Below are 9,813 nucleotides of genomic sequence, written 5' to 3' on the forward strand. Positions count from 1 at the left end.
AGGTCACCAGTGTGCTCTGTGGGAATAAATCACATAGTTAGAGTCTGTTTGTTCTTTCTTGCCTTCCAGTTAATAAACTTTCTTCCCCCGCTTTGTTCTGTGCCAAGAGGTTGGACATTCCATCATCGTTCTGTCTGCTTGTCTGAACATCTAACAGACCAGTACAAAAATGCAGTTATTATTTCTGTAGCTGTCTTTCTGTTCAACAGCAAAAATTCCATGTCTAATAGCTCCAATCAACTTCCTGTCAATTTGCAGACAACTTATTCTCAGTTGTTCTATATGAATTTCTTAACAATTTCATCAAATGAACACCAAAGTAATGGAGGTACTGCTAGATTCTTAATGCTAGATTCTTAAGTGGCTAGATTCTGAAGAGGCTTGACAGGGTAGATACTTAGAGGTTGTTTCCCCTGGCTGGGGCCTTTGGGACACGAGGGCACAGCTTAAGGATAAGGTTTAGGACTGACTGAGCTGAGGAGAAATTTCTTCACTCAATCGGCTGTGAATCTTTGGAATTCGTTATCCCAGAGGGTTGTGGATGGTCCCTCACTGGATATACTTAAGGCTGAGATGGACAGATTTTTGGTTTCTCAGGGAATCAAGGGATGTGGGGAGCAGGCAGGATAGTGGAGTTGAAGTCCAAGATCAGCTCCAGTCGTACTGAATGGTGGAGCAAGCTCGAGGCGTCATATAACCTATTCCTGCTCCTATTTCTTATGTTCTTACTGTGAGCACAAAGTTACTATTTTCACCGGGGAAACTTTTGAGTTGGGCACTGAGCAGATGCCATATTGGTGGTGTGTTCATAGTACCCACACGATGCAACAGTCAAGAGACGCAACCTACTTTCCGGTTCAGGCCTCGTTAACATTACTTCATTGGGTTGCAAACATAAAAAAAAGGGCGGTCACTCCGCTAAAGCTCACCAAATTTCTTCAGGAACAGAAGTGACCGGCTATTGCACTCAACCGGCTAGATAAGGCACATTAGAGGTTTGGGGTGTTGGTAGTGAATGCAGGGGGTTGAGGGGGCAGTGGGAGTGGGAGAGTGCAAATGGGGTGGTAGTAGGACGGAAAGATGTTATGGAGACCAGAGTAGCATTTCTGTTCCTCCGAGCCCCACTAAAATTCTTTTCAACAAAAAAATTGTTAGGGAAAAGCTTCCAGCAACCCCTTTAAGGACCACCAGTAAGGCCTCTAGGCACTGAAGGAAGTAGAATTAGCATGTACTGTACATGCTTTCTTCTTGAAAATTATAATCAGGGTCCTATTTAAACATCCTCCCACATTAGTTTTGGCCAGGAGTGCTGGGCTTCTACTCAAGGGCCTTCCTGAATATTGATTCAGGCCAGTAATTGGCTGTGCAAGATCCCCACCTGATTTTTAATAGCCAATCACCCATTTTAAAGATGAGAAACAACAGGCTGGTAAGGTGGAAGTCTCCTTCCTTTATTGGGTCAAAAGTAATGTTTAGTAGCATAGAGAGGCTCATTTCAATTGGAACACAAACACCTTGGATTTATATAGCACCATTTTTTTTACTTATGGGATGTGGGCATTACTGGCTAGGCCAACATTTATTGTCCATCACTAATTGCCCTTATTCAGAAGGCATTTAAGAGTCAACCACATTGCTGTGCGTCAGGAGTCACATGTAGGCCAGACCAGGTAAGGATAGCAGAGAGGGACATTAGTGAACCAGATGGGTTTTTACCACAATCAACATTGGTTTCATGATCATCATTAAACTTTTAATTCCAGATTTTTATTGAATTCAAATTCCACCATCTGCCCTGGCAGGATTTGAACCCAGAGCATTACCCTGGATTTCTGGATTACTAGTCCAGCAACAATACCTGTATGCCATTGCCCCTGCCCCCTTTTTCACATCCTCAGGGCATTTTGGAGTGTTTCACAGCCAATAAATAACATTTTTGAACTGTGACACCAACCGCCCTCCCCCCTCTCCTCCACCACCCCCGCCCCCACACCCCCTCCCCAGAGGAAAACAGTCACTCACTGGGATTTTCACAGAGGCACCCCCTTAACTGGTATGGAGACAGTATTCCTGTCCAATTAAGGGCAGTGAGCAAACACACCAAGTTGGAAGGGTCAATCAGAGGCCTTTCTGATTGAGAGGGACAGCACACTGTAATAGAGGGTAAGTAACTGAGAGGGTGCTTCAACTTTGGAGGTGCTCTCTCACATTTTTAAAAATGTATTCAAAAAACAGAAAGCAGCTGTGTCTACATGTTGGGTTTGTGGGGAGGGTGGTAATTCCACTACAGGGCATTCTTTGGCAGGGAAGGCAGGATGAACCTTTAGTTTTGCCTGGAGCACTGGCCTCCACAGGCTGCCCCTGGGTGTTTGCCACCAGACGTTAAACTTACCCCAGTTGCATTGGGAAACTGGAAACCAACCGGAAAATCCTAGTCAGCATCCTTTAAGGGCTGTTAACAAGGGTCTTAATCAGGTTAATTTGCTAGCCCCTTCATGGTGGCGTGTACCCCTGCCAGCCCTGAACCCACCTTGGCAAAAATGGCTAGCGCTGGGAAAAGGGTTGGAAAACTGGCGTGTCAGCCGGTGCTGGTATTTTCGGGTCATGTCGGCCTCTGCTCAGCGGGGCCCAAAGATTCTGCCCATAGTCTTCTGTTGCATTGGAGTCTGAGCAGTGCACACTTACCTGAATGTGGCAATTTTGTGTTGCCAACTGTTCTCTGCACTTTTAGAGAAATAATTCCAGCTGCTGTCCTCCATGTAATGCACTAAGTTTAATTGGACATAGATCCCCGCTCAGTGCCACTCTGATCTCTTCCACATAGCTGGAAAGTCTCTGTATGTCTCAGGCACATCGAACATCAAACAATTTATATACCACTATGTAGTTTTATTTAGGTTACTATCGTACTTACCCATGGATTGATCTTAAGAGTCTTTAGAAATTGCCACTCAGATTATGTGAAGTAATCCTACCTCAGTCTATGCAGCCTTTCAATTGGCTATGATGCCTGAGCATTTTCTTTCCCCTATTTTGAATTTCCATTTATCCAAGAGAACAGGAGGCATCTGCAGCAAGGAACAGCGTGCAAGATGGTTTGCAAAACTGACTACATTCTTCTGCTAAAAAGTGATTAAAAATGAGCTCAGATATCACTTCATGAGGCTATAAGTTTCTTGAGCAATACTAACTGAAGAATGCTTAATGCGCTCCTTCTCCCATATGGCTTAACGCAACCACGGCCAGGACTTTTCTTCCCCGACACGGTGTGTCTCCCCCTGGTGGATGCGGTGAGCCATTTAAATCTCCATTCAGTTCGATGGGACCGTAATATCCCGCCGGGTGGGAGGAGCCATAAAATCCGGGCCCATACAGCCAATTATTTTTAAAAGGGCTAGGGCTGCCATTAGAACGTCAGGCAGGTAAATCACCAGCATCCATCTCTAGCCTACAGTAGAATTAGAGTTAAAAACTCAGGCTGGGAAATTCCTCAGTGTATGTAAATCCCACTCTCTGCGTTGTTTTGCCCAAAATTCTTTGAAGTAATTTGGCTGAGCAGGAACTTCTCTGAGAAATCAGCAAACCTTGATCATGACAAATTTTCTAAAGTCAGTGCAATTTTACTCTCAATTGTTGGCTGCATTGGACTAACTGATCAATCGTAAATATTTGTCACTATTTTGAATCCTTATTAGTATGGTGATAGTTCATGGCTGTAGCTCACTGAAGAGCTACCATTATATCACAAGGTACTGGGGGCATGATTAATTTCTCAACGCTTTGAAAATATGAGTCACAAGAACCTACTTGGATTGGATTAGAACACAGATTAACAGCACTAATAGGATTGTCTTTTAACCTACCACACTCCAGACCATACAAACATACCAAGTATCACATTGTCTGTCTCTCAATTAGCACATGTCTCTGGATGTAAGTGAAAATATTCTGGTTTTCACTAGCCCATAATTCGTTGCAGCAGGACACCTAATGGCATCTGTAGACTTAAATTTTTTTCGTGTGGCAAGTTGCGGAAAATGTCAGCTGATAATGTCAGGGAAACAAAGCATCCGAGACCTTAGTGAGCTGAGCAAACAACTGTGTATATCCTTAACCAACCAGATTGAAGGATTGAGAAATTGGCAGTATGAGGACTGAGAAAGAAATGTAAATTGAAGTGGGTGGATTCAATGTCAAATCAGGTACAGAAAGAAAACTAGAGATGGAAATAAAGATTGGATTGAAAAACAAAATAGAATCAGAAAAAAGCTTTTTCACACAAGTTGTTCGAGTCTGGAATGCACTGCCTGGAAGTGTGGGGGAGGTAGGTTCAATCGAGGCATTCAAGAGGGCATTAGATGATTATTTGAATAGAAACAAGATGCAGGAGTACGGGGAAAAAGCAGGGCAGTGACATTCAGTCATAATGCTCATTTGGAGAGCCAGTGCAGACACAATGGGCCAAATGTCCTCTTGTGCCATTAGATTCTGTGAAAGGAAAAGTAATGAAAAATAAATTTTACATTTCTAAAATCTCCAATAACAAATAAACCCTGAAGGAATGAGAATCTACACTTGTCATAGTTAATTTACAATACCAAAAGGGTTGATTGGTGGCAATTAACACTTACCACATTATTTAAAGGGTATGCAGCAAAGCTTAATTTTTGTGGCAAGTTTTGTTTTTGCCTACCATACAAGTATAGGAACATTATGCCACCCCACGCATTTCAATAGTGAGTCAGACAGTGAGGTGCCATTCTTTCAGGTTTTAGAAATCCGCAGCCAAAAAGTTGATAAAAAGGGAAAATATGGAACATGAGAATAAACTAGCAAAGAATATAAAAACAGATTGTACAAGCTTTTACAATTGTGCAAAAAGGAAGGTAGTTAAAGAAAACATTTGACCATTAGAGACAGAAACAGAAGAAATTAGAATAGGGAATGAGGAAATGACAGAGACATTGAACAAATATTTTGTTCTGTCTTTATGGTAGAAGATACAAATTACATACCAGAAATAGAGAGTAACCAAGGGGCAAATGTGAGTGAGGAATTGAAAATAATTAATCCCAGCAGAGAAAAGGTATTATAAATTTAAGGGACTAAAATCTGACATATCTCAGGATCTGATGGCCTACACCCTAAGGTTCTAAAAGAGGTAGCTACGGAGATAATGGATGCACTGGTTATGACTTTCCAAAATTCCTCAGAGTCTAGACAGTCCTAATAGATTGGAAGTTAGTAAATGTAAAATCTCTATTCAAGAAAGGAGAGAGAAAACAAGAAACTAGGCCAGTTAGCCTAACATCAGTCAATCCAAAAGTGCTAGAATCTATCTTTAAGGAAGCCTTAACAATGCACTTAGAAAATCATTGTATGATCAAGCAGAGCCACCATAATGTTATGAAAGGGAAAACATGTTTGACAATTTTATGTGAATTTTTTGAGGATGTAGCTGGTAGGGTAGGTAAAGAGGAACCAGTAGATGTAGTAGATTTGAATTTCTAAAAGGCATGCTATATTTTTTTTTATTCATTCATGGCTTGTGGGTTTTGCTGGTTGGGCCAGCATTTATTGCCCATCCCTAGTTGCCCTTGAGAAGGTGGTGGTGAGCTACTTTCTTGAACTGCTGCAGTCCATCTGGTGTAGGTGCTGTTAGGGAGGGAGTTCCAGGGTTTTGACCCAACAACGGTGAAGGAATGGTGATATATTTCCGAGTCAGGATGGTGAGTGACTTGGAGGGGAACTTTCAGGTGGTGGTGTTCCCATCTTTCTGCTGATCTTGTCCTTCTAGATGGTAGTGGTCGTGGGTTTGGAAGGTGCTATCAAAGGAGCCTTAGTGAATTCCTGCAGTGCATGTTGTAGATGGTATACACTGTCCGTCGGTGGTAGGGGAAGTGAATGTTTGTGGATGTGGTGCCAATCAAAAAAGCTGCTTTGTCCTGGACAATGTCAAGCTTTTTGAGTGTTGTGGGAGCTGCATTCATCCAGGCAAGTGGGGAATATTCCATCATATTCCTGACTTGTGCCTTGTAAATGATGGACAGGGTTTGGGGAGTCAGGAGGTGGGTCACTTGTTGCACGATTCCTAGCCTCTGACCTGCTCTTGTAGCCACAGTATTTATATAGCTAGTCCAGTTCAGTTTCTGGTCAATGATAACCTCAGGATGTTGATAGTGGGGGATTCAGTGATGGTAATGCCATTGAACATCAAGGGGCAATGGTTGGATTCTCTCTTGTTGCATGTGGCCATTGCCTGACACTTGTGTAGCACAAATGTTACTTGCCACTTGTCAGCCCATTGAACCATTTATTTTTAATTGTTTGTCTGCAGTGTTCCTGCCAAATTGCATCGCTTCACACTTCTCTGCATTAAATTTCATCTGCCACTTCCATTCTACCAACCTGTCGATGTTCTTTTGAACTTCTACATTATCCTCCTCATGGTTCACATTACTTCCAAGTTTTGTATCATCCTCAAATTTTGAAATGGTGCCTTGTACACCAAGGCCTAGGTCATTAACATATATCAGTAACACACTGAACCCTGGGGAACTCCACTATATACCTTTCTGTAGGCTGAAAAACAACCGTTCACCACTACACTTTGTTTCCTGTCACACAGCTAATTTTGTATCCATTGTGCTACCGTCCTTATCATTCCATGAACTCTGACTTAGATCACAAGTCTGTTGTGCAGTACTTTATCAAATGCCTTTTGGAAGTCCACGTATACTACATCAACAGCATTACCCTCATTAATCCTCTCTGTTACCTCACAAAAAATCTCAAGTTAAACACGATTTGCCTTAACAAATCTATTGCTGGCTTTCCTTAATTAACCAGCATTTGCCCAAGTGACTTAATCTCATTCCAAATCATTGTTTCTAAAAGCTTCCTCACCTCCAAGATATAACTGACTGGTCTGTAGTTTCTGGGTTTACCTTTGCACCTTTTTCTGAACAACAATTCTCCAGTCCTCTGGCACCACTCCTGAGTCTAAGGAAGATTGGAAACTTATGGCCTGTGTCTCAGCATTTTCCACGCTCAATTCCTTCAGTATCGTTGGATGCATCTCATCTGATCCTGGTATCTTATCAACTTGAGTACAGACAGCCTATTCAATGCTTCCTCCTTATCAATTTTAAACCCTGCAAGTTTCTTAACTGCTTCCTCTTTCACCATGACCTGGGCAGCATCTTCTTCCTTGGTAATATAATGCTTTTCACCACCACTAGACATCTCAAAACATATAGCCAATTATAGCCAATGATGTGCTTTTGAAAAGTAGTCACTATTGTAAAGTAGGAAGAACAGCAGCCAACAGCAAAGCCAGATGGACCTTAAGCTCTGAGAGGTCACAAAGAGGCTGCAAATAGTTATAGACTGTTTAACAAGGTGGCAGATGGACTATAATGTGGGGATGTCTGAGGTTATTCACTGACGAGAAGTATAGAAGAGCAGAATATCTGTTAACAGGTGTGAAACTTCTAAGTGTTGATGTTCAGAGAGACTTGAATGTACTTGCGCAAGGAGCACAGAAGGTTAGTATGCAGGTACAGCAGACAATTAGAAATGCAAATGGCATGTTAGCCCTTATTTTAAGAGGGTTGGAGAACAAGAATTAGAAAGTCTGCAACTGTATAAGGCTGTGGTGAGACCACACTTGGAGTGCCATGTGCAGTTTTGATCTCCATATTTAAGGAAAGATATACTTACATTGGAGGAGATACAGGGATGATTCATTAGGTTGGTTCCGGAGATGAGATGAGGAGAAATTTCTTCATTCAGAGGGTTGTGAATCTTTGGAATTTTCTCCCCCAGAGGGTTGTGAATGCTCCATCACATATGTTTAAGGCTGAGGAAGACAGATTTTTGGTCTTTCAGGAATTAAGGGATATGAGGTGGAGGCAGGATCAACCATAATCATATTGAATGGCAAAGCAGGCTTGAAGGACTGTATAGTCTATTCCTGCTCCTATTTCTTATATTATTAGATTATTCACCTCATCATTATTTTGACAGCAAATTATGAACCATTTTTTCTCTTTAGCCTTTTTCCCAATATGCAGTCTTGCCATACTTGGGTTACCAACTCTGGTTCTAGGTATTCCTGGAGCTATGAAATGTAGCATTTTAACAACAACATGTCTGCCAGTATTATTGCATTTAGATTTTGCAGCGACTGGGTCCTCTGCAGCTGAGCATCTTTTTGGTTTCATGCCAGCATCTGTTGTACAAGAAGTTCTGAAAACCAGGAAGTCACCCAAGAGCAGATGAAGAAGAGAAGCTGAGAGCAAGAAAGAGGGGAAACTGAAGGTGGCAGAATGATTTACAGGGAGGAAACCAGAGATGGAAAGAACTATATTAGAGTGCTCTGTTCTGAAGTCGCATGGTGGTAATTTCACAGGACTTGTAATCTAGGAGCTAGGCTAATGTTTTGGGGATACAGGTTCAAATCCCACTGTGACAGCTTGTGGAATTTAAACCCAATCAATAAATTGAGGAATTGAAAGCTAATCTTAATGATGGTGACCATGAAACCTATCATTGATTGTTGTAAAAAAAAACCCAACTGGTTCACTTTCATGAAGGAAATATACCATTCTTACCTGGTCTGGTGTACATATGACTCCAGACCCACAGTGATATCGCTTAGCAAGCCACTCAGTTCAAGAGCAATTAGAGATGGGCAACAAATGCTGGCCTTGTCTGCGATGCTCGTATCCTGTGAAAGGGTGATTTTTAAAAAATGTAATTAATGACTTGGATGAAGGAATAGAGAGTTGTATATCTAAGTTCACATTGTTAGAAATGATAGTAAGTCGCCTGGGATAGAAGCAGGAAGTTGCAAAAGGCAAAAATTGAATGATCAAACCTATGGAGTTCGATGTGTACAAATGTAAGGTAGAAAGCTTTTAAGAGTTGATTTTCAACAATGCAGCTGAGTAGCAATATCGTGACTGTTACTACTTTGGACTGGAAAAAGATAGACCACAGCCACAAGGAGGGAGTGAATATATATGATGGTAATAAAATAGGATGACAAATCCTAGATGATGTCAAGCTACTTGAGTATAGTTGGAGCTGCACTCCTCCATGCAAGTAGAGCGTATTCCATCATTATAGATAGTGGACAGGTTTTTGGGAGTCAGGAAGTGAATTATTTGCAGCAGAATTCCTAGCCTCTGACCTGCTCTTCTAGCCATAGTATTATGGCTGGTCCAGTTTTCAGAATGCTGATGAAGGGAACTTCAGAGCTGTTAATGCGTTGAATGTTAAGGACAGGTTAGGGTCTCTCTTATATAGTTTAAAACAAAAACGCTAGAAATACCCAGCAGGTCAGGCAGCATCAGTAGAGAGAGAAACAAAGTTAATGTTTCAGGTTGATGACCTTTCATCAGAATAGTTCTAGTTTACAGCAGTTTGATATCAGTCAGGTATTAGTATGCAGGTCTGAAATTTGTATTGGATTTAAATTATTGTACTATTGGCCAGATATTAATCAGAAGTGAGCTCATGCAAGTTTGATAGTGATATACAAGTCTCAGATCAGTATGAACTCAGTAAAAAAAAACAAAAAACTGCGGATGCTGGAAATCCAAAACAAAAATAGAATTACCTGGAAAAACTCAGCAGGTCTGGCAGCATCAGCGGAGAAGAAAAGAGTTGACGTTTCGAGTCCTCATGACCCTTCAACAGAACCTTCAACAGATACTAATGACATCAAGGGATTTGGGGATAATGCGGCAAAACGGTGCTGAGGTAGATGATCTGCCATGATCTAACTGAGCAGCAGAGAAATCTCAA

This window comes from Carcharodon carcharias, chromosome 1 (genome assembly GCF_017639515.1).
Source record: "Carcharodon carcharias isolate sCarCar2 chromosome 1, sCarCar2.pri, whole genome shotgun sequence".
Lineage (NCBI taxonomy): Eukaryota > Metazoa > Chordata > Chondrichthyes > Lamniformes > Lamnidae > Carcharodon > Carcharodon carcharias.